Below are 26,241 nucleotides of genomic sequence, written 5' to 3' on the forward strand. Positions count from 1 at the left end.
CTTGCTGTTGTTCTCTGTTACCAGCCATTATCACATGATCACGATCCAATACTATAAAAGCGAATACAGACATTCGCTTTTATAGTTAAGATGTTTTTATCTGGCAGTAGCAGGTAGTGCGCTTTACAAGATAATCCTGGATGGGAAGGTACAGGAGAGAGGTTACCCTTAGCAACCAATCAGATTGCTGATGGCCAGGAGAAAAACTGCATTACTAGCTGCGAGACTCCTCTTGCCCAACTGCAAGCTTATTAATGTGTCATACTGCTGCTCGAGCTGCTGACACTCCTCAGCAAACTCGGGCTTTCTCATCAACAGATCAGACAGGTGGCTCTCAGAAGCGCAGAAACTACTGCCAGCTCATCATGTTCAGCGTGCGAATGAGTGGGTGTTCAATCATGATGCTGTTTTCAATTATGATTCAACCAGTCTATGGCCAACTGGTAATAAAACTGCCAGTGTTGTTAATCAACAGGCTCTGTCACAGTCTTATGACTCCATTTCCTACCAGTTTAGCCGGTATAAATATTAAATTGAAATAAACGGTGTGTAACTGCCGTTGTATAAAGGGCTACTAGCGATTTTCCTGTAAACCTAGAAAATACGAGGGCATAGATGGGCTTCCCGGGCACCCTTGGAACAAATTAAATGAACACAAACAGACCGACCGACACGTTATACCCGGACAGCGCCGGGTCCTTTTTCTATTAGCTTATAAGTAACAATTCTTTCCCTGATAACCAAACTAATCTTAAATTAATTTTCTCCATATGGAGGGGTAGCTAGAGGCTAAAATATAACCATAAATACTTTATTTATTTAAGATATATAGCTGGAACTAATTATTTACATAAAATGTATATCCATATCAGTTTATTTATGCATTGGAATGTAATATAATCACAAACCATGTATCATGGATATTGAAGACAGGAGGCCCCTAGTATCACCCAGCTCCTTAATGCATAGTCTTAGACCTCAATGATCAAATATATATTCTTTCATGATCTATGTAACCTTCTATCTTTCCCTTTAGGCCTCATGCACACTTCCGTCGGCTGTTGTACGGCCGTTAATGATGGTCCCGTCACACACGGGCTGCACACGGATGGCTTCCGTGTGCAGCCAGTTGTTTCATGGACCAAATTCAATGCAAAGGCCAAGACTGTTCCGTCAAAAATGGACAGGAGTAGGACTACTACTGCACTACTTTTGACGGAACGGCCGCACGGTTCCGTTAAAACTACGGAAGTGTGCATGGCCCGATTGAAATGAATGGGTTCAGGGTGATATCCGTGACAAAAACGGATAGCACCCTAAAGGAAAAAACTGAAGTGGGTATGAGGCCTTACACTTTATAGTGGAAAGTGGAGAAAATAAATACTCGTAAAATAGAGGCTATCACGAATGAAAGATAGGGCTATCTGACTGGTATTGATGCTATCTGTCTATACCCTGTCAAAGCCCTACGAGTTTCTTCACTAAGTCTTCAGGGGCATTGCCGTAGACAATAGAACAGTAATTCTGGCACTGCAGATATGCTAGTGAACAATGCACGAGCACATCATAGTGCTGATGTGAGCATGGATGCGAGCCACCAATTGTGGCTGCAGAGTCCAAGCTATAAAAGAGTCCCTAATTCGCATCATAGCTAAAACCAGCCAATCATAATTAAAAAAGGATGAATGAGACTCTGTCACCCGCCCCAAAGTGAGGGGGCTTGGCATTAGCCGACCGTTCATTGGCCAAAATTCACTCCTAGGTTAGGGTAACCCCCCTAATGGGTGGAGCATGTCCACCAAAACACACCTTCAGAGGGGGGCACGTAGCATAGGTCAGGATGGCAGCCAGCTACGCAGCTCTGTCGTCATTCCCCTTCTGATGCTAGAGGGTGAGACACAGCAGAACAGAGACTCTAATATTTCTGTATTTCTGTTCGTTAGGGTCATATTGACAGATGGTCCTGTCATATTATATGTAAGTATTATAGCCATTACTAGGAGATGGGGCGATTAAAGCCGTAATAGGGGTTATTGAGCACGCCTAATCAATCTTATGCAAAGAAGCAGCTTGGCCATCCAAAGAAAGTTATGTTATTGATGGATCAATGATCCGTGATGGGACTGTCATCTCATTAAAGCCCATCAAGAACACATTGTTAGGGAGATGCATCAAAAAAACTTCAGTGATCTCCAAATATCATAACTTGAGCTGAGGCTAATATTATTTATTCTGCCATCTTTAATTTATTATATATCTTTTTATTATTATGCATGTATAGCTGAAAAAATAGTGTGTGTGCATATATATATATATATATATATATATATATATATATATATATATATATGTAGAGAGAGAGAGAGAGAAGAAATCCCACAGCACAACAGAGTAATCCAAAAGAGTGGTTTATTCAGCCAACACAACTGCAACGTTTCTGTCCTGCTATGGGACCTTTTTCAAGCATACTGGTGTGCTGTGGGATTTCTTCTCTTTATACTTATGATCCCTGGATCAGGATTACCCGCTTGCACCCATTCACATGGTGGATTCTGGACATTGAGTGCTGCTCATTTGCGTTTGTATATATATATATATATATATATATGATACAGGTATAGCACAAATAGTTCTTAATGCCATCTGGATGTAGTGACAGTAAATCCATCTACATCTCTTCTATTGTAGAAGCCTGTTAAAATTGCTATTTCAATTGGAGGGACTTGCAACCTTTTTTACCTGGAATTAAATTTACTCTGGATTCTTTCTGTGCATTTCCCGCATATGTGAGCTGTCCTCCACTCTACGTCTATTCCCTATGTCATCAAGAACTCATCTGCGTATTTCTTGAATAGTTTTAACTACATAGCTACGTTGGAATTCACAGCTGGCCATATACACCACCTGCTTGGTTTAAAAATTTGCATATTTCCTGTTCTCACATATCTGTCTAGTGGTGGCTGTAACGTCCGTGGTCGCTGACCACGAACTCCTTCCATCCAGTCGACGCCCTTCTCTCAAGAGATGTCTGCACATACGGCCGTCCTGCTCCACTATGACCACCAGGGTGCGCTCACGAGCTCAGTCCAGACTTAAGAAGCATGTTGGTGATTTGAGCTAATTGCTCCAGAGCACCCTGGGCTATAAGAAGGTCCCAGCCCCATCCTCCCACGCCTGAGCCTTGTTGTTGTATCCCTAGTCTGTCTTGCAAATGGCCCCCTAGTGTTTCCTGCTCCCAGTGTTTTCCTGTTCCTGTTTCCTGTTCCTGTTTCCTGAATCTAGTGTTGTGCTTGCTGTAGCCGTGCTGTACTGTATTCTACGGCTGACCTGTCTCTCCACACCTGACGTCCACCTGCTGCCAAGTTCCTGCCTAGCCTGCCTCGCTACTATCTGAGCTGCCACAGGTACCCTATACAAACTATAAACATTTACCTGTGTCCTGTCGGCCAGCTGCCATACTGCCAAGACGGTACGGCCCAGTGGGTCCACGAACCAGTCGTGACAGTGGCACTGGTAAAGTTTTTCTTATTAATAAAAAATGTGCATGCCCTACATGAACTGCATTTAAAAAAAACACCGGTCCCTGTGCAAGCCATGTTTGTTGTGGTGGAGGTTCGGTAAAGTGATCAACCAGATGATCATACTGATTTTTTTCCTCTTCTGAAAGTAATACGGGGATAGGGAGCAGCGAATACTTGTCTGAGGTCGGAATCCTCCACAGATTCTGGAATATACCCCTTATTTCTTTATGTTTGTTGTCCAATGCACCTTCCAGACAAGCTGGGTGACACTATGGGCTTCCTCTTCAATATCCCTGATACTTGGATTGTGACTAAAGCACGTGTGTACCCAAGAATACATATAGATATGTATAGATCAGCAGCACAGGATAAATTTTTCAAGAGGGTGCACGTCTCCTGGGTCACAGTCCGAGTGACCCCTCAGTCAAGACAAAAAAGAAATGGAGACAGCACTACCGAATTTTCAAAGTGAAGATCCTTTTATTCCACGGTGCAACGTTTCAGCTCAATACGAGCCTTTCTCAAGGCTTGAGAAAGGCTCGTATTGAGCTGAAACGTTGCACCGTGGAATAAAAGGATCTTCACTTTGAAAATTCGGTAGTGCTGTCTCCATTTCTTTTTTGTCAAGAATACATATACATTGATATGAATTATAAGTAAATGTTTGTTCCAGCTATTTATTTTAATTAAATACATTATTAAAGGGTCTGATTTAGCCTCTAGCTGCACCCATATGTTATCTTATTTTGCATTGAAAGGCCACAGGTTGTATATATGTGGAATACCGCTTTAAAATGCCAATGCCAGTTCTGCTCAAAACCTGGTTAAAAAGTAGAAAATTGTGAGTTCTGTTAATACCAAGCAATCATCAGGTACACAGAAAAATATTTCAGACAACTGTTAAGAACATTTGTCGGGATGTAAAGAAAGACCCATGAGCAATATCTACTAAAATACAGGCTTCTCTGAAACAAAGTGGTGTGGTTGTTTCAGCGTGTACACCATGGAGATACTTGAACAGAAACGCCACAAAACTGCTCACTTATGTCAAACAGCCCATAGAGAAAACACCAAACTTATGGAACAAAATAATTTGGAGTGATGAGACCTAAGAATAACTTTATGGTTACAAGTAGAGATGAGCGAACCGGGACAACCGAACCTGGTTTCGGTCCAAACATCCGGAAAAGTTCGGTTCTCAGCGAATCCGAACTTCATCGGGTTCGGCCGAACCCGTTTTGACCGAACCCGGTCAAAAATATTATACAAATCGGCCGCCACTTGTCTCTATCAATCACTGATAGAGAAAAGAGGCTGCTGATTAAAAATAAAATAAAAAGCATTTCATACGTACGCGGTTGTTGTCTTGGTGACGAGTCCCTCTTCTTCCTCCAGTCCGACCTTCTTTTCTGACGCGGCAGCCTGTGATTGGCTGCAGAGGCCGCGGCAGCCTGTGATTGGCTGCAGCAGTCACATGGGCTGTAACGTCATCCAGGAATGTCGGGCCGGATGTCGAGAGGGACGCGTCACCAAGGCAATGGCCAGGAGACCGGACTGGAGGAAGCAGAAAGTTCTCGGTAAGTATGAACGTTTTTTTTTTTTTACAGGTTACTTTATATTCTGATCGGAATTCACTGTCCAGGGTGCTGAAAGTTACTGCCGATCAGTTAACTCTTTCAGCACCCTGGACAGTGACTATTTACTGCCGTCGCCTAGCAACGCTGCCGTAATGACGGGTGCACACATGTAGCCACCCGTCATTACGGGGCCTCATGCACACGACCGTAAAAACACCCGTTATTACGGGTCGTAATTACGACCCGAAATAGCGTGCCCATAGACTTCTGTTAGCCACGGGTACTTTCCCGTTTTCTCACGGGAAGGTGCCCGTGCCGTTAAAAAGATAGAATTTTTTTTTATTTTACGGGCCGTGCTCCTATACTTTATAATGGGAGCACGGCTCGGAAAAACGACCGGCTGCCCGTGGCCGGCCGTGCTCATCTCCTGAAATACTCTGTGCTGCCTTAAACTCTGTGGACAGGTCAGGATCCTGTTTCTTTTAAATGCTGCTGGGGAACCCGCTCGATCCACTATATAAGGCTGCGCTACAGTGCAGCATTTAAAAGAAACAGGATCCTGACCTGTCCACAGAGTTTAAGGCAGCACAGAGTATTTCAGGAGATGAGCGTGCGGATCTTGTGCGGGGTGGTGACTTGCCAATCATGTGAAGGTGTTATTGAGGACAGGAGTGGAGGAGAGGTAACAGACTGAGCTACGTAATGGTAAGAGCAGAGTTCACAGCAGCACAGAGTATTTCAGGAGAGGAGTGTGCAGATTCTGTGCTGCTGTGAACTCTGCTCTTACCATTACGTAGCTCTCAGTCTGTTACCTCTCCTCCACTCCTGTCCTCAATAACACCTTCACATGATTGGCAAGTCACCACCCCGCACAAGATCCGCACGCTCATCTCCTGAAATACTCTGTGCTGCTGTGAACTCTGTGGACAGGTCAGGATCCTGTTTCTTTTAAATGCTGCACTGTAGCGCAGCCTTATATAGTGGATCGAGCGGGTTCCCCAGCAGCATTTAAAAGAAACAGGATCCTGACCTGTCCACAGAGTTTAAGGCAGCCCAGAGTTTTCTTTCAGGAGAGGAGCCTGTGACTGGCTGCAGAGGCGGTCACGTGGGATGAAGCGTCATCCCTGGAGGACGGCCTTCTGACGTCATCCTGACGTGCATGACCGCAACTACAGCCTGTGATTGGCTGCAGCGGCGACATGGATGAAACGTCATCGCTGGAGGCTGGACAGGAGGAATGTAAGTATGAACGTATTTTTTTTATTTTTTTATTACATTAGAATTATATTTTCCGTGCGCCGAGCATGGTACTGTCAAGGTTGCTGAAAGAGTTAGTGCAGCCCATTAACTGTTTCAGCACCCTGGACAGTACCATGCTCGGCGCACGGAAATTACAGGTTCGGTCAGAACTAGTTCGGTCCGAATCGAACTTTTTCGTGAAATTCGGCGAACTAGCCGAACCGAACTTTTCATAAGTTCGCTCATCTCTAGTTACAAGCATAAAAACTATTTTTGGAGAGGAGTCAATAAGGTGTATGAAGAGAAGGCGTATTGAGGTGGATCACTGATTTGGAGGTGTATGAGCTACGGTGCCACAGGGAATTTTGTTAAAATTAATGGCAAGATAAATGCAGGAATCTTGTCAGAATATATTGGAGGAGAATTTGCATTCATCAGACAGGAAGCTTTGCATGGGGCGCACTTGGACTTTTCAACATGACCATGATCCGAAACATAAGGCCAAATTACCTATTCAGTGACTGCAGCAGAAGAAAGTGGTCGTTTATGAAGCGGCCATAACAGTCTTCTGACCTTAACATCATTGACCCACTTTGCAGTTCATGCTAGACGACCAAAGAATTTATTGGATCTGGAGGCTTTTTTTGTCTAGAGGAATGTATAGATTTACCACATGCAGGACTGTATTGAGGCTAAATTTGCTACTTTAGGGTTTATTTAGACGGCCCGTTGAAGTCACTTTTTTCACTGTAATTATTATAAAACCACATCAAAATGCAGCAGTATGCCATGATTTCCCTAAAACCGTGGCATTTTGACGCGGTTTTGTGGTAGTTGAAATAAAAAAATTGGCATAACCCTTAGGGTATGTGCACACGATAGCAGGCATTTACGTCTGAAAAGACAGACTGTTTTCAGGAGAAAACAGCTGCCTCGTTTCAGACGTAAATGCTCCTCCTCGCATTTTGCGAGGCTTCTCTGACAGCCGTAAATTTTGAGCTGTGCTTCATTGAGTTCAATGAAGAACGGCTCAAATTACGTCTGAAAGTGTCCTGCACTTCTTTTGACGAGGCTGTATTTTTACGCGTCGTCATTTGACAGGTTGTCTGCACAGTATGTCGGCAAACCCATTCAAATTAATGGGCAGATGTTTGCCGACGTATTGTTGCCCTATTTTCAGACGTAAAACGAGGCATAATACGCCTCGATTACGTCTGAAAATAGGTCGTGTGAACCCAGCCCTAGGGGTTTCTTGTTAACTTTACATGAAATGTTTTGATGCAGTTTTTGAAGCCAATGCCAAGAGCGGATCATAAAGAGTGTGGACGTTTGTAGGAAAGATTCTACTGTTTTAATCCACTCCTAGTTTAAGCCACAAAAACTGCATAAAACATCGTGCCAAAATGCCACGTGTGAAAGCACCTTTAGGCTACATGCACACGTTGCGAATTTAGCTGCGGAAAATACGTCTCAAAACTGCAGAAATACGCAGGTAAGTTCGCACCTAATCGCACGTTTTTCAATGCGTTTTTTGGTATGGTTTTTTACGTTTTGATGCGTAAATAGGTGCCGTTTCATGCTGCAGGTTTTGGTGCGTTTTTCCTTAGAACTAGGCGGATACAATTCACAAGTGGAAAGGCAAGATAAATTGATATGCTGCAGATTTTAAAATACGCCCGCATGTCAATTTACATGGCGGAAAATAAACGCAGCATGTACATGAGATTTTCTGAAATCTCATTTACTTTGCTGGTACTGTATTACGCTGCGGATTTGCCACACGCAAATACTCACGGCAAAACTACACGTAAGAGGCATCGTGTGCATTGAGCCTTAGGCCTCCTTCAAGTGTATGCTACACAATTGCATAGCTTGTCATTGACTCAGATTGTTTAAAAAATATATATATAATTTTTTTTAGAGTGATGCCATTGTATTGAAAAGCATGGTTTACTACACTTTCCAGTACAGTTAGAAAAAGTTTTGCCAACGCATACCTTTTAAATTATAATAGAGCAGATGTTGCTTTTGAGGGTTTATGTATTAGTGGAGGTTAAGATCGTTTCAGACGTAAATGCTCCTCCTCGCATTTTGCGAGGCGTCATTGACGCCCGTAAACTCGAGTTGTTCTTCATTGAATTCAATGAAAAACGGCTCAAATTACGTTTCAAAGAAGTGTCTTGCACTTCTTTGACGAGGCAGTCATTTTACGCGTCGTCGTTTGACAGCTGTCAAACGACGACGCGTAAATGACAGGTCGTCAGCACAGTACGTCTGCAAACCCATTCAAATGAATGGGCAGATGTTTGCCGACGTATTGGAGCCGTATTTTCAGGCATAAATCGAGGCATAATACTCCTTGTTTACGGCTGAAAATAGGTCATGTGAACCCAGCCTTATGCCTAATGCAGTGCCTGAGAATCCCTGTGTCACGCACTGTCTTCTCAGACCATGTGCTAGGCATAATGCAGTTAGGAAGTTTTTGGAGGCAAACGGATGTAGAAATTTGAATGCAAAGTTTATAGTAGGCGGGTCAATGTTACCCCTAACAAGTAGACTTGGGGGGAGACAGGCTTAAGCCTCATGCAGATGGCCAGGGCTAGATTATAGGAAGGGCACAAGAGACACATGCCATGGGTCCTCCACCACATTGGAGTCCTACGGGGGCTCCACCACCTACCCTTCCTACCCAGTGCAATTCTATCTAGCATTTTCTAGTGATGCCTCTGGCAGTCCTGTGTATATTGAAAGTGTATACACTGCTCAACCCAACCTTTCAGGAAAACAGGGGAACCCTGAAGGTTGCTCGGGGATCCATTACTGCCAAAAGAGGTGGGAATCGATGTGTGTGGCTTCTTCTTTAAAGTGTAAGGAAACTGGCTTAACTGTCTACCATAGCATTCAGTGGAGAAGGCCAGGCGCATGTGTTGCCACCTCTCCCATATGTGACTGCTATAAGGGGTCAGGTGGTCTGGGGTGGGATCGGGGAGCTCCAAGCAAATTTTTGGCCAGAGACCTCCATTAACCTTAATCTGGACCTGCACGACGGAAGCTTTATGGAAGCATGGGGAGTACCTGTGGCTATGCACTACAGAGCCGTAGAAACTCTGTGTGCTACTGTATGGTGCTCAGTGCGGCACCATATTATAAGCTTAGTCTCCCGTAGTAGTAGAATAGTTCTGTAATATAGTATCTGATGGAGCACGCAACAATATTTTTCCGTCAGTTTCATACAGATTCTCGGCGCATAATAACTGAAGGACGGATTTCTAACACTGATGGTGATGCTGGCCCAGTGCTCCCCCTCTCCTCAGTTTTTATTGTGCCCGGTTCACATGCCCCATCTACACAACCTACCCCAACTATGCTCCTGATTTAGGCTTCTTTAGTAGGAATTATGCTAGGGGAGAATAGCTCTGTAATACAGCATCTGATATAGCATGCCACAATATTTTTTTCTGCCAGACTCATACAGAATCCGACAGAAAACCCTTAGTATGTAATTGAAGTCATATAGAAGTTCAGTAGATCTCCATAGAAGTCAAGGGTGTTTTATTACGACTTCATACAACTCATATTCAAGTATTTTACTATTTTGAGCACACATAGTAGTCTTCATAAAGGAAGTGCACTGACATCATTGTTTAAACAGCCATTTTCTGGTCAGCCCCTTAGATATTTTTAAAATTCTATTGCCACTTTTAATGATTCTTTGAACAGAGTTTTGATTTAAGCATTGGGCTTTATCTAAAAGCATCTGCAGATTTGTAAATGTACTAGAAAAAATCTTTTTATAGAAAATATGTTCTTTCATTTAAGCTACATGGTGCACTGTAATTTGGATCATGTGAATAAATTCATAAATTGCATAATCTTGCACTGACTTTTTCTTCATCGTAATTGCTTTTTTTTTTTTTTTTACACTTGTGACTGTTCTATGACCTATAACTGAAGCAGATTTTCCCACCATGTGTTGACTTATGAGCCTACCATGTGTTTGCTTTTTCTGCTTAGCTTCAGAAACGTTTTTAAGCTTCGATGGTTACTCATTATTCACTTAGAGTGTTTTCTCTTAAATTACTTTTTTTTAACTCTTCTTTGCTTTTGATCATACTATTTGATAGTATATTTATAGTGCATCTTGACTTATTTAGCTTTACTTAACCAAATGTATGTTACTAAATGAGAAAATGGAATATTAATCTGTATGCAATATTTACATTATGTAGAAAAATGAACGCTCTAAAATGTAACTATTTAATTTATTCAATATTCAGTTGCATAGGACCTGTTCATATCACCGTAGGGATCCATTTGGGGTTTCCCTTCATCCATTCCATCAGAGGAACAGATGAACGGAAAGCCGAACAGATACTATAGCTTCCATTTGCATTACCATTGATTTCAGTGGTAATGATTCCATTGCAGTTGGTTTCCATTTGTTTCCGTTTGGTAAAGTTTTCATTTTTTTTCACAGAAACAATAGCGTAGTCGACCCAAAACGGAACCCGACGGTAATGTGAAGAGGCCCTTATTTGCAATGTATGTGCTATTTTAGTTACATTGCTTTTTAGGTATTGCAGTTGAAGCAGATTTTCGTGGGAGGTGGTTGTTTTCCAAAAATATATTGCACGGGCATATGTAAGGTGTCAAGGTGGGGTTCCATGGGCATGGACACAGATACACACACTCCACATACCCTTTTTACTGCCAGACAGATGTCTATAAATCAGTGTCATCTCTATATCTAAAAATAGTACCAGCCACAGTACTTCATATCAGTCAAATTCATAATGCAACTTAACAGTGTCAATCACATTATCCGTTCAAGTCACAAGCTCCAACAGTGAGCACAAATCTGGGACGCTAAGTCACCCACTTATTGAAATGACTGAAAATAGAGGACATAGCCATTTGATTACTAACAACTCTTCTGGTACAGGCTTTGACTAGGACTATCTTCTAAATTCTAATACACTAAGCTAATAAGATTGGCAACAGTAGTAATGTGTTTATTATGAATTCTTCCTTGTTATAAAATTTGTTTGATACAGTAAGCTTTATGTTGCTTACTCTCAGATTTATGATGATCATAAGCTAGACAGAGATGTAGCTACAGTGGATAAACAAAGTCTACACACCCCTAATAAAATGCCAGGTTTTTGTCATGTTACAAAATCAGTGCATGGTAAATAATTTCAGAACTTTTCCACCTTTAATGTCACCTATAATCTGTACAATTGTATTGAAAAGCAAACTGAAATCTTTTAGGGTGGAAAAATAAAAATAAAGCACAAAAATAATGTGGTTGCATAAATATGCGCACCCTTAAACTAATACTTTGTTGAAACACCCTTTGACTTTATGAAAGCATTCAGTCTTTTTGGGTAGAAGTCTATCAGCATGGTACATCTTGACTTGGCACTCTTCCCTGCTAAAGCGCTCCAAATCTGTCAGATTGTGAGGGCATCTCCTGTGCAAATCCCTCTTCAGGTCACCCCACAGATTTTCAATGGGATTCAGGTCTGGGCCCTGGCTTGGCCATTCCAAAACTTTGATCTTCTTCTGGTGAAGCCATTCTTTTGTTGATTTAGAGGTATGCTTTGGGTCGCTGTCGTGCTGAAAGGTGAAATTCATCTTCATCTTCAGCTTTTTAGCAGAGGCCTGCAGGTTTTGTGCCAATATTGACTGATATTTAGAACTGTTCATAATTCCCTCCACCTTGACTAAAGCCACAGTTACAGCTGCAGAAAAACAGCCCCAGAGCATAATGCTGCCTCCACTACTCTTCACTATGGTGTTCTTTTGGTGATGTGCAGTGTTGGCTTTGAACCAAACATACCTTTTGGAATTTTTGACAAAATGTTCAACCCTGGCTTCATCAGATCATAAAACATTTTCCCACATGCTTTTTTCAGACTTGATCTAGGTCTTTGCCAAACATAGCCGGGCTTGGATGTTTTTCTTTGTTAGAAAAGGCTTCCGTCTTGCCACCCTACCCACAGCCCAGACATATGAAGAATACGGGAGATTGTTGTCACATGCACTACACAAGCAGTATCTGCCAGAAAGTCCTGCAGCTCCTTTAATGTTGCTTTAGGCCTCTTGGTAGCATCCCAGACCAATTTTTGTCTTGTCTTTTCATTAAGTTTTGAGGGACATCCAGTTCTTGGTAATGTCACTGTTGTGCCAAATGTAATCCACTTCTTGATGACCGTCTTCACTGTGTTCCATGTTGTATCTAATGCCTTGTAAATTCTTTGGTGCCCTTCTCCTGACTGATGCCTTTCAAAAATCAGATCTCTTTGATGTATTGTAAGCTCTTTACGGATCATGGCTTTTACTGTCACATGCAACAAAGAAAATGTCAGGAAAATCATAATAGAACAGCTGAACTTTATAGGGAGTTAGTCAGAATCACTTTAAATAATGGCAGCAGTGTACTGACTACTATTAAACATGAGTTTAAATCTGATTGGCTAATTCTGAACACAACCACATCCCCAATTGCAGGGGGCGTTCACCCTTATGCAACCATATTATTGTAGTTTTGTTATTTTTATTTCTCCCCTCGAAATGATTTCAGTTTGTTTTTCAATGGAATTGTACAGATTATGGGTCACATTAAAGGTGGAAAAAGTTCTAAAATGATTCATCTTGTAGTGATATTTTGACATGACAAAACCTGGCATTTTAACAGGGGTGTGTTTTATATCCACTGTATATGTAATTAAAGACTATGCAGCTGCAAGATCTACCCAATAACATGTGAACTGTTAGGCACTGCTCACATCTGCATTGGAGGCTCTGCTCAAAGCTTTTACCACGGATTCGGTCAAATAAGACATAAAAAATAGTGCTGCATGCACACTGGACTCTACGCTGCTACCCAACTGACTACATTATAAGTGAATGAGGTCAGTCGATAGCTGGTCGTATCTGTCAATACATGTATTGCAGTGTATTGTACAAGTGATTGAACGATCGCATGTTTAAGTTCCCCAACAAAAAAAATATTAAAAGTAAAAAAACACCCTTTTCTCTTTAAAATTCTAAAACAATGTAAATAATAAACAAAGTTGCTAATCACCGTGTTAAAAAAAGTCTGAACTATTAAAATATAATGTTCTATATCTCGCTCAATAAACGCGGTAAAAAAAAACAAAAAAAAACCTGCCAGAATTGCTGTTTTAAGTAAATTATATGGTATGGTGTCATTACAAATTACAACTTGTCCCAGCAAGAAAATAAGCTCTCATATTTCTATGTTAAAAATAGACGGAAAGGAAAAACTAAAAAAAACTAAACTAACATTGGCCTGGTTGTTAAGGGGTTAAATAATTGGATACTTTCTATATTTAGTATGTAATGTGTATATATGTGAAATAAAGAGATGTGCTCTTTTTGCTGATGGTGGGGCTTCATTGTAAAAACAATGTTTCATATGTTTAAAAAGAAAACCCACTAAAGCTTCCCCATATAAAAAACTTACCTTTAATATTTTGCTCTATTCTCCTGCTATCTGGGGGAGGTTCAGAGGATTTTTCTGATTGTCAGAACAGTTTCTGTCCAGTCACTAAAAATAAGACTTGCTTTAATATTTTGGATCACTGTATTGTTGCTTCACCCAAGTATGATTTTCAAGTTCCTAAGACAGAAAAGCATCTCTCACATTATCACATTTTTACTACCATGTTTGACTGTTGACAGCAACTAATTTGACGCTTGAGAGACTTGCAGTTGTGCAACTTTGTGGATTAGTTGCTTCTGCAACACTGACAAGCAAGATTTAATCCTTTAGAAAGTCTATTTTCAGTAAATGACTATTAGGCTGGATTCACACACAGCATTTTTGTGCCATTCCTGTTTGCGTTTTTATAGAAAAAAATTAGGTAAAAAAACACTACAACCATTTTCTTTCTTTTAGTAAAATATTGAAAAGTCTACATACACAGCGCCATTTTTGGGTTCAGTGGCTTTTTTTTTTCAAAACACAGAATGCCGTGGATATGGCATTTTTAAGTCATTTTTCCAAAGGTGTCTCTATAGCATTTTCTAATTTAGTTTAAGACTTCATTTATATACAGCATTTACTCCGTTTTCAGTGGTGTTTTTCACTGCTAAGAAAACCATACACATCGTTTTGCCATTTTTTTCAAAACCCAACATGCTCCTTTTATAGTGTTTTTTTTGGTGCTTTTTTCTCAAAGGCTTTATTATAGGACACTTTAAACAAGGCCTGGAGCACAATTCTAGCTGCAATCAAGCCTAAATTAGAGCAGGTTGAAGTGGGAGAAACATATATTTTCATTTCTTTATTCAGTCTTTGTGGAGGGGGAGAGGTGGGACCAGTGGGGGATGTTCAGGCAGCATGCAGAGAGAGGAGGAGAATATGTGATCCTCCTCCTCCTGTACATGTATGGCTATAAATTGCTTTTAATGTCATCATCCTCTCTTATCAATAATTGTTTGTTGTTTGTTTTTTAAAGGAAGTGAGAAAATTAGCAATAGCTTATCTATTTACCCCTCTGTGCCTTATTAGGCATTTTATTGACTCCATGACCTGGACATAAACCAGCATCCGGTTTGTACCAAACACTGGCACACACATAAACATCAATACATTTTATTCTGTTATAAAATATAGTTTCCAACTAGCTCCACTAAAAATAAAAATCAGTATTAACCCCTTCAGGACACAGCCTGTTTTGGCCTTGTGGACCCAGCAAATTTTTTCAAATCTGACGTGTTACTTTATCTGCTAATATCTTTGGAATGCTTCTACCTATCCAAGCGAGTCTGAGATTTTTTTCTCATGACATAATGTACTTTGTGTTAGTGAAAAACCCCAAAATTTAGAGAAAAAATTAGCAAAAATTAGCATTTTTCTAAATTTAAATGTATCAGCTTGTAAAACAGATAATAATACAAAATACTTACTAGTTAACATTTTCCATAAGTCTACTTTATTTTGGCATCATTTTTTGAACATATTTTTATTTTTCAAGGACTGTACAAGGCTTACAACTTTAGTAGCAAGTTCTCACATTTTCAAGAACATTTCCAAAACCTATTTTTTTAGGTACCACTTCAGTTCTGAAGGGACTTTGAGGGCCCTATATATTGGAAACCCCCTTTAAGTCACCCTATTTGAAAAACTGCACCCTCAAAGTATTCAATACAGCATTTAGAAAGTTTTGTAACACTTTAGGTGTTTTGCAGGAATTAAAGCAATGTGAAGGGAATTTTTTTTTGGGGGGGGAAATCCATTTTTTTCCCTGTAACACAGAAGATTCTACCAGAGAAATGCAATTCAATATTTATTCTGCAGTTTTTAGAAATATCCAACTTGTGGCCCTAGTGTGGTAATGGACTGAAACACCGGCCTCAGATGCAAAGGTGCACCTAGTGGCTTTTGGGGATTCCTTTTTATTAGAATATATTTTAGGCACCATGTCAGGTTTGAAGAGGTCTTGTGGGCCAAAACAGTGGAAACACCTGCAAAACGACACCAGTTGGCATACTACACCCCTTAAGGAATTTATCAAGGGGTATAGTGAGCATTTTTATCCAACAGTTTTATAGCTGAATTTAGTGTAATTAGATTGTGAAAATTAAAATCTACATTTTTTCCAATAAAACATAGAAATTATAAATTTTTACAAGGGAGAAAAAGCACCCCAACATTTGAAAAGAAATTTCTCCTAAATACGGCAATACCAAATATGTCATAGTAAACTGCTGTTTGGACAAAACGGCAGGGTTCAGAAGGGAAGGAGCACCATTTGGCTTTTGGAGCTAAAGATTTTCTGGAATGGTTTTTGCGTGCCATGTCGCATTTGCAAAGCCCCTGAGGGACCAAAACAGTGGAAACACCACAAAGGTGACCCCATTTGGAAAACTACAGCCCTCAAGGAATTTATCAAGGGGTATAGTGAGTATTTTGATCCCACAGGGTTTTTTTTTGCTGAATTTAGTGGAATTAGGCTGTAAAAATGAAAATCTATGTTTTTTATTAATAAAATTTAGTTTTAGCTCAGATTTTAATTTTTTCACAATAGATAAAATAGAAAAAGCACCCCAAAATTTGTAAAGCAAAATTATTCTGAGCACGGCAATACCCCATGTGTGGTAAGAAACTGCTGGAATGGTTTTTGGGTGTTATGTTGCATTTGCAAAGCTCCTGAGGGACCAAAACAGTGGAAACAATTGTGACACTGACAGCAAGCCTATGACCTGTGGGAGGCGGGTCCTTATAGGCTTCCATACATGGCAAACCCAAAGGCCATTGTCAGGCCTTCAGTTGCCATGACAACCATTTGCACCCCCCCCACAGCAATCGCAACTTGGGGAGTGCCGATCTGCTACAAACCTCTTAAATGAAATGATCGCTATTGACTGCTGGATTTTAGGGGGTTAAATGCAGAAATTGCCGGCACTGAACCACTGGCCGGCGACAAGGGAGTGTCAGCTCTCGGGGACATCTGATCTGGTTCCAGGACATTGAGCATCGGGAACGGTTCAGTAACTGTACATCCTGGTGCGGGAAGTAACCTCTCGCCAGGACGTAGGGTTGCGTACTCGTGCGGGTAGGAATAATTAATGCATTTGATTAGGTTTAGGCATCTGTGATTATTGGAGTTAATAGTTGTAATGGAGTTAGAAGCTGGGATTTCACACTAAAACTACCATTGTCAAACAGGCTCCCTCACTGCAAAGCCAGGGAAACTGCAGCTTGTACTGAGCATTTGTGAGATTTCAGCATGGTGCAGGGGAGGAATGACCCTATTAGGAACTTGTCAAATCTAGGTGGGAGGAGATTGAGATTACATCATGTATATACTTGGTCTCATGCATATACTTGGTCTCATGGAATGCTAATTTAAATATCACACAGGAAAGAAGAATTATACAGCCATTCCGACATGGATTTTCTACGCAAGTATACCAGTCTCATCAGGTCTAAGAGATCTATTTAATAATGTATGCAGTTTGTATTGTGAAATCTGGTGACAAATTCTGTTTAAAGTCAGATAGTTGTATGAGCTGGAATATGAAATAAAAGCTGCTAAAATCCATTGATTACAGTTACAAAAAAAATCCACAGTCAGTTACATATAATAGCTCTCAACTTAGCATTAGGTATACTAGACAAAGAAAGTGTTGTATTATCATGACAAATTCAAACTTGTAATATGTGTTTTCCTCTATTTACATTTTTAAATTAGAGGTAGATATTTGTGTGGTAAGTGTTTTCCTTTTTAATTTTTAATCAATTCAAATGTATTGCAACAATAACTTTCTAAAAGACTAATGCCTTGCTAAAGGTCAAATATGTAAAAACAAATTGTCAAGATACTCCAGATATCATTTGTCCATTACATTAAGCATTATTAAAAATTTTGATTAGAGTGTAATTGTTAGAGGACAACATTAAATATAAACTTTATTCCAATTTCTAAATCACTGGCATGTCAGAGTTATTAAAGAAGATGACTACAGCAGAGTATTTATCATGAAATTATAATCAGTGCATAAATTACCTTGGAGTTAGTTTTAATTGGATCCATAAATGTTAATGACAACATTTGTGATTTAGTCCTAAAAGTAAGAAAATGAAGAACATTACTAATTGCTAAAATAAAGAACATTTTAGAAAAGGGACACATTTGCACAGACAAACAGAGAGATAGATGTGTTTCAATATATAAATGGATCTTATTACTTTTTAATACTTCATCGTATAAATGGCGGAGGTAATGATTCTGAGGACTCACCCTCCAGCTTTTTGGACCAAGTACATGGCAACATTTAATTACATTATAAACTGCGCTGTTATAATTCCATACACAGGCCATATTTTAATATGACTAAAAATATAGCATAAAATTTGGTAAACCCAGTAACAAGTAATCTACTGTACTTTATTTTCAACTTCAGATAGGGTCACCAACTATTTGACCTCATCAGCCCTATGGTGGCTGGTAATTCTTATGTGAGCAAAAGGGCCTTTAGGAGGATCTTCTAGGGCAGTACTCAAACCCTTAGTTTGTCTATATAAATGACAAAAGCCGACATTATATCAAGAAATATGTTTTATTGTGCTACAGTACAATCCACATAGACATTGACATACTGACTAACAGATATCTTGTATAAATTTATATCAATGACTTCAGCAACCTTTAAGGTCTATGTGTATATGTATTATATACAAATTTGCTACACTGTGAATTGGTTCTGTTCCATAAGTGATAATCTATAATGTGTTGACATTTTAGACAAATTTACTGGTTACTAGATTATATTCCATGTAGTTCATAAAAAACAATTCCAACCCAAATCCGTCAGGTCAGTAATACTGACGGCTTTAGTGGCAGTGGGTCCTGCATGTCTCTGACTCGCAGGATACACCTGTTATCGATCACATCTAAGTTAATGCATTTAGATGTGATCGATAATAGCTGGATCAGGACCCGCTGTCACCAAAGCAGTCAGTCCCGCTGAGCTGATGGATTCAGGTTGGAGTGCAACATACAGTTTCTATGTATCCAAGATACATAAAAGCTGTATCTCAAAAAGTTAAACCAATTACAAAGTTGTTTAAAAGACCACAATACATTGTTTTAATAAAAAATAAAAAAGTGCTCAAAGGTTTACATAGCCTTTAAATCTAGACTTGGTGGAAAAAAATCAGCTGTCGATTTTATGGCAAGTCCGTGGCAATATGTGTAACAAATTCTGATTTAGTTGGAGATTTACCGTGGATTTTACTCTTTGCACTGCGGTGAAAATCCACAACAATTTATTTTCCACTACGTTTGGATGGGCATTTAAAAGAAAAAAAAAACATCTACGTGTATTGTAATGTAAGTTATTGTGGATTTTCGGTGCAGAACCCACACTGAAAATCTGGCCACAAATCCTTGACATCTGAACACATCTAGTGTCCCTGCAAGATTTCTGTAAAGTTTTGGCTGGAGATTTCACCTGTTCTACATTGAAAAGAGTGATATCTGCAGAGAACATTTAGAACAGAATGAGCATGCTGCGGATTTGAAAATCTGCATCATGCTCTGATTTCCATGCGAAAAATGTTCAGCAGCATGTGGATAAGATTTTTTAAATCTTCTACTATTGCCTGCAACAGTATTCTGCTGCGAATTTTCCACCAGCAAATCCGAACAGAAAATCAGGAACAAATCTGATATGTGTAACGTCCATGGCCGCGGGCCGTCGGGTTTACTCACCCCCCCCGACGCCCGCAGCCATGGATCCGTGAGCGCTAGTCCCTGTCTCCTTCCTAGGAGACGCCAGCGCTCACTTCCGCTCCGTCCTGCTGTGTCCCGTAGGGTGCACACGCTCGCGTGCGCACGGCCTTAAAGGGCCAGCGCGCGCACAAAAGGATTGTCATCATCATCAACTGCCCTGATTTCCTGGTCTATAAGTAGGCCCCAGGCCTTCTGATCCTTGCCTGAGCGTTGTTAGTCTATCCCAGTCTGTCTCGCAAATGGTCCCTTAGTGTTTCCCCGTTCCAGCTGATACCCGTGCCCTGTTACTCGTTCCTGTATTCCGTATTGTTCCAGTTCCTGTGCCTACCAGCGTTGGAGTCGTGTCTTCTGCCACGTCCAGTGTCTTCTGCCACATCCAGTGTCGTTTGCCACGTCCAATGTCTTCTGCCACGTCCAGTGTCTTCTGCCACGTCCAGTGTCTTCTGCTTCATCGGATACTGCCCGCCACGTCTGGCGCCACCTGCCGCACCAGCCTCCATCCGTGCTGAAGCCACAGCCACCGTCCGGACTATTTCAGGTACCCAAGCGTTACTGTCTGCCATTGACTTTCGCATAGACTGTGACCTGGTCAGCTGCCTCCCCGCTACGGCGGAGCGGCCTAGTAGGTCCACATACCCTGTGTCCGTGACAGTCATACCCTGTGTCCGTGACAATATGTGTGCAAGGGGGCCTCAGACTAGTCCATATTTGTGCTCTTGAAAATTCAATTTATTTGCTTAACTTTCCTTAAAGGAACAGTGTCATCACAAATTTTTTTTTCATATGTTAAAGATGTTAGTGCTTTATTAAAAACGTTTATATTTATTTGTGTGTTTGTGTTTTACTTTTTCTTATTTTTACACTTTTTCTTCCCTATGGGGGCTGCCATTTTTTGTTCCATTTCTGTATGTGTCGATTAACGACACATACAGACATGGAATACGGCAGCCACAGTCCCATAGGGACTGCGAACGGCTCCCGTCCCATCCACTTCTGTGTACGCCGTCTGTGTGGGAACTGCGCATGCGCCGCTCCCACACAGTCCAATTTGAATTAGGCGCCGTCCGTCGCCATTTTCCTGTGGACCGGAAGTCGCGGCCAGACAGTAGGATTACTACTTACGGTCGCGGCTTCCGGAATTGTGCACTTGGACCAGCGGCAGCAGACGGAGCGGACGGGCCGGAGGGAGCAGGTAAGAGATTTCAATGTATGTTCGTGTTTGTGTACGTTTACTACTGTATGTAAACCTACTACACTGTGTGTTAGCTCAAAAAATGGCGACACACAGTGTAGGAGGTTAGACCGTTCAAACCCCTCGTTTATCCCGGCACTATCCAGGATAAAGGAGGGGGGATGCTGAGAGCTCACTAGAGCGAGGGCTTTTTACCCAATTTTGCAATGCTGCAATTTTGGGAATAGCTCCATCTAGTGACCTAGATCTAGAATCTAATTTATAATATTTCCTGACTCGTGAAAAAAATAAAAAAAATTTGAACAATGTTTAATCACCTACACACTAAATGTTTAATTAAAAAAAAACATGTTTTTCTGGCAACACATTCCCTTTAAAGAGGCTCTGTCACCAGATTATCAAATCCCTATCTCCTATTGCATGTGATCGGCGCTGCAATGTAGATAACAGTAACGTTTTGTTGTTTTTTTTTTTTAAACGATAATTTTTGGCTAAGTTATGAGCAATTTTATATTTATGCAAATGAGCCTTTCTAATGGACAACTGGGCGTGTTTTCTCTTATTTCCAAATGGTGTTGTGTTTTTAGCAACTGGGCGTGTTTACTTCTTTCACTGCACAATCACACTGTGCTGTGGATCATGCTGGGCTGGAACAATGAGAAGTGTAGGACACTGATTAGTCACTGATTGGTCAGCCTCATACACTCCTCTGTAACTCATTAGCATAAATCTAAACTAGCTCATAACTTGCTCAAAAATTATCGTTTTTCAAAAAAAAAACACTGCTGTTATCTACATTACAGTGCCAATCAGATTATGTAGGAGATAGGGCACTTAAAATCTGGTGACAGAGCCTCTTTAACCAGTTCCCGACGGCAGGCTGTGTATATACGGCCGGCGGTCGGTGTCCTTAAAACCCACGCCATAGACTATTTACGGCGCGGCTTTTAGCTTACTACCTGAATGTCAGGTCTCCAGCAGTCAGTGACTGCCGGGGACCTTGAGGAGAAGATAGAAGCAGCTTTTGCTGCTTCTGTCTTCTTTGATCACTTCTACATAGCGCTCAATGAGCTCTGTGTATATGAATGGAGGCAGCGGTAGGGCCGCTGCCTCTATTGGTCCCGGTGATCATGTGACTGGTCACATGATCGCCGGGTGCCATTAGTGGCAGACTTCTGCTGGGTCCAATTAGACTCAGCACAGCCCTATTAGTGACAATAGTCACTATAAGAGGGCTGATTTCCCCTGTAACTTTTCTGACCTTTGAGGAACAGACCATAGTAATAAAAAACTAAAACTTAAATAAAGTGCAAAGATTTTTTATAATAAATACACATGTAGACAGTGCGAAAAATACTCCTTTGTGCAAGATTCTTAAATAATCCACCATAGTTATTCGAAAAAATGTTGATTTATTCGTATACATACCTAAAAAATACTGGTGCACCATTCTATTAGAAAGCCTTTATTTCATTCTGACTCATAACATTTTCAAACATGAAACTAAAATGTATAGACAAATGAAAGGGACAGCGATGGGGACCCGGGTAGCACCGATCTGTTTATGGGGTACTTTGAGTCCCTATACATAGACAACAATCATCCTTACTGTCACGGTTTGAGGGTTTGTGGACTCACTAGGCAGTACCGCCGTAGCAGGGAGGCAGCTGGAGAAACTACAGGGAACCCCAGCAATACAAAGTCCCGGACAAGGGTACCTGGATAGTCCACACAGTGGCCGCAGCTCTGGCACTGATGGAAATGGGTGCAGCAGGTAACGCCAGACTTGACGGATGACACAGATGCCGCAGGTTGCGCCAGACGTGGTGTATCCCTCTGGACGTGGCAGATGACACAGGACGTGGCGGATGACACAAATGCAGTAGACACGACTCCTACTAGTAGGCACAGGAGCAAGAACACAGCACGGGATACAGGAACAGGTAACAAGGCACGGGTAACAACTGGAACGGGAAACACTAAGGGACCATTTGCAAGATAGACTTGGGAATTACTAACAATGCTCAGGCAAGGATCACATGGGCTGGGGCCCTCTTATAGTCCAGGAAATCATGTGTGTTGATGATGATGATTTCCTACATGTGCGCACCCTACGGGACACAGCGGGCCGGAGCGGAAGTGAGCGTTGGCTTCTCCTGGGAAGGAGATGTGGACCAGCGTTCACATATACATGTCTGCGGGCGTCAGGAGGTGAGTGGACCCGACGGCACGCGGCCATGGACGCTACAGTATCCCCCCTCTTACGCCCCCTCTTCTTGGGACTACAGTGAGAGAGGAACTTCTTATCAAGAGCAGGGGCATTGAGGTACTCCTCCAGCTCCCAGGACCTCTCCTGAGGACCAAACGTTCTCCAGTCCACTAAATAGAAAGTCCTTCCTCCTACCTTCTTGCAGTCCAGGATCTCCCGCACCTCAAACACATCAGAAGAACTGATGGGAGCAACTGTGGAACTAGAAGTCTTGCTGTAGCATTTCAGGACCACTGGTTTCAGGAGGGACACATGAAAGGAGTTGGGGATTCTGAGGGTAGGAGGCAGCCGCAGCTTATAGGAGACAGGATTAATTTGCTGCAGAATCTCAAAAGGACCGAGGAACCTGGGAGCAAACTCGTATGAATGCACCCTCAAACGAATGTTCCGTGAGGACAGCCAGACCTTGGTACCTGGAAGATACTGCGGCAGCTCTTTTCTTCTTGTATCCGCTTTTCGCTTCAAGCGATTGAAAGCCAGCAAAATAGAGGACCGGATCTGTTGCCAGATCTGCAGGAAGTCCTCAAATGCAGAGTCAGCAGCGGGTACCTTAGAAGTAGTAGACACTGGAAGAGGGACTCTAGGATGTTGACCGTATACAATGTAAAACGGAATGGAAGTGGTGGAAGTGGTGGTTGTTGTACGAAAACTCGGCCCATGGAAGAAGCTGTACCCAGTTATCATGCTGCAAGGAGATGAAGTAACGGAGATAATTCTCCATGGGGTGACCCTACGTAACACATGGTAGAAGAATACAAAACAATGATTGAAGAAGGGTACAGTTCAGGAGCAATTACTCTCAATGAAAATAACTTTCTATTAGTGAATGACCCAAGAGTAGCCACTTGGTACTTGTCCTTGGTACAAGAATTTCAACTTTTCCTTGCAATTTGGAATCTATTGCATCATTGAAATTAACAATAAACCTCAATAAACCATACTACTTTTTGAAATAGCAAACTTGAATATAATGGAGGCGGTTTGAGGTTTTGCATAATGTTAGTTATTGGTACACGAAGGAATTTTCTTATCCAAAGATTTTTCTTATCTTCTGTATGAAGGTTCTTTTATACATAAAATAACTTTTTGTATAAACCATTTGACTCCATACTATCTCTTATACTACTTATTATCATTCTGTTCTCATAAGGTCATAGACTTCTGATCTTTTGATTTTTGTCTGTAAATGCATAATATTGAGCACTCAACAAGTAATTGTATTTAACTTATTCTGTTTATACATACTGATACATTGTATTCATTTTCCTACTGGCCCTTGTAGCTGTCAATCAACACTACACATATTTAAGGACATTTAAATCGGCGGTTGCCACCCCTAGAGGAAGCCGGAATGCCGGAGAATTGCGCGTCGGGTGCAGATCTTTTTAAAAATCCAATGTACAAGTCCATCCTTCTATCCAATTCATCTGCTAGGGTGTTACAATAAAATATGCCTATAATCTCTCTTCACACGCCGCCTCTGCTTCTAGCGATGTGAGCGACGTGAGTGAGAGAAACTACAACAAAAGACACTGTCAGGTGATCATATATCACTGACAGTTGAGAACTCACCCACACTGCGAGAGGCTCGGAGTCACGTCAGCGGTTCACATAACTTACCCAGCCCGAGAATACTACTCTGTTGCTGCCTGTCGCTCCTCCCGTCTCCGGCGGTGTGGACGATGAGACACTGACTAAGTGTTTGCTGTCCGGCGATAGCACTAAACACAGAGCCTGTGCAAGTATCATGTTCACTGGTACTATAGCTCCCATATAAGGTACCATGTAGCTTATCTTAGAACCATTAACAATTCAAAGAATTCATTCTCACTACAGGAATACAGGCATTTATAATACTCTGAGCACGATTTACTCGAGATTGACAAAGTAGGGAGATATTCAGACACACACTGTCTTCCCTTGCAATCCGCACTGATACTCCTGGTTGCAATATTAATGGGTAGTTCTACATTATTATCGCTTGCATGATAGCAATATTGGATAGTAAGTAATTTACAAGGCAAATTGTGTCCTCTAATAGGGTAGGATTGCACTAAAATCAATTTGGACCCGCATTGGATAATTTTAATAATTCACATTAACTGTTTGCAAGTCCATTAATAAAGTTTATTATTTTAGTATATCAATTTTGCTCATTCAAACCACAAGTATTTCCTTCTATTCCCCTTTCCCTAACTAATACTTGTATAATACTGGTGGTATACACCTTTGTGGTTCCTTTTATCCACTCTATATATTATAATTGAGAACGTAATTGTAAAAATGTTCTATTTTTGACATTTAATTTATTTTATTTACTTATATAGCACCAACATATTACGCAGCGCTGTACAGAGATCCTCTTTTACTGTTCCCATTGGGGCTCACAATCTAAATTCCCTATTAGTATATTTTTCGGGTTGTGGGAGGAAACCGGCGTACCCAGAGAAAACCAACGCAAACACAGGGAGAACATACAAACTCCATGCAGAAGTTGTCCTTGGTTGGACTTGAACCCAGGATCCCAGTGCTGCAAGGCAACAGTGATAACCACTGAGCCACTGAGCCACTGTAAAATCAATCATGTAGATTATAGGGACAACCAGGACAATGATTGAGAGTCAAAAGCCCTTGTCCACATGGCCGGCTCCAGATTCAATTGGGACTTGAGCATCAAAGTCACAGTGGGCCCGCTAGTGCTACAACTTCTTTCTTCCACCCAGTGTACTTTACGACAACAATACTGCTAACGGCACTAGTAGGCAGTGTGGGCGATGGCAAAGTATGACTGAATTCTTTCACTGGGTCCTTTATATGTTAGGGTGTTTTTTGTCCAACAGCTATGACATTTACATTTTATTTTTTTTACACGACTGTATTTTTTTTAGCAGAACAAGTTGTAGTTCATTAGGCACTGTTTTGGGATGGATACACATACATTTGTTAAGGAATTCACTGCTCACCATAAATAATGAACTTTATTGTATGTGTTATTATATTTATGGTGATACCAAGCACGTATAAGTTGTGTTCTGTGTTGTAATTGACTCATTCATTCATTTAGTAAACTTTTATTTAAAAAAAATCTGTTTGTTTTGCTTAATTTGGACATTTTTTTTTAGCCCCTTCATTTATATATTAGGGCATTTAGGCAGAGAAAATCCACTGTGGT

Source organism: Rhinoderma darwinii, chromosome 3 (genome assembly GCF_050947455.1).
Source record: "Rhinoderma darwinii isolate aRhiDar2 chromosome 3, aRhiDar2.hap1, whole genome shotgun sequence".
Taxonomy (NCBI): domain Eukaryota; kingdom Metazoa; phylum Chordata; class Amphibia; order Anura; family Rhinodermatidae; genus Rhinoderma; species Rhinoderma darwinii.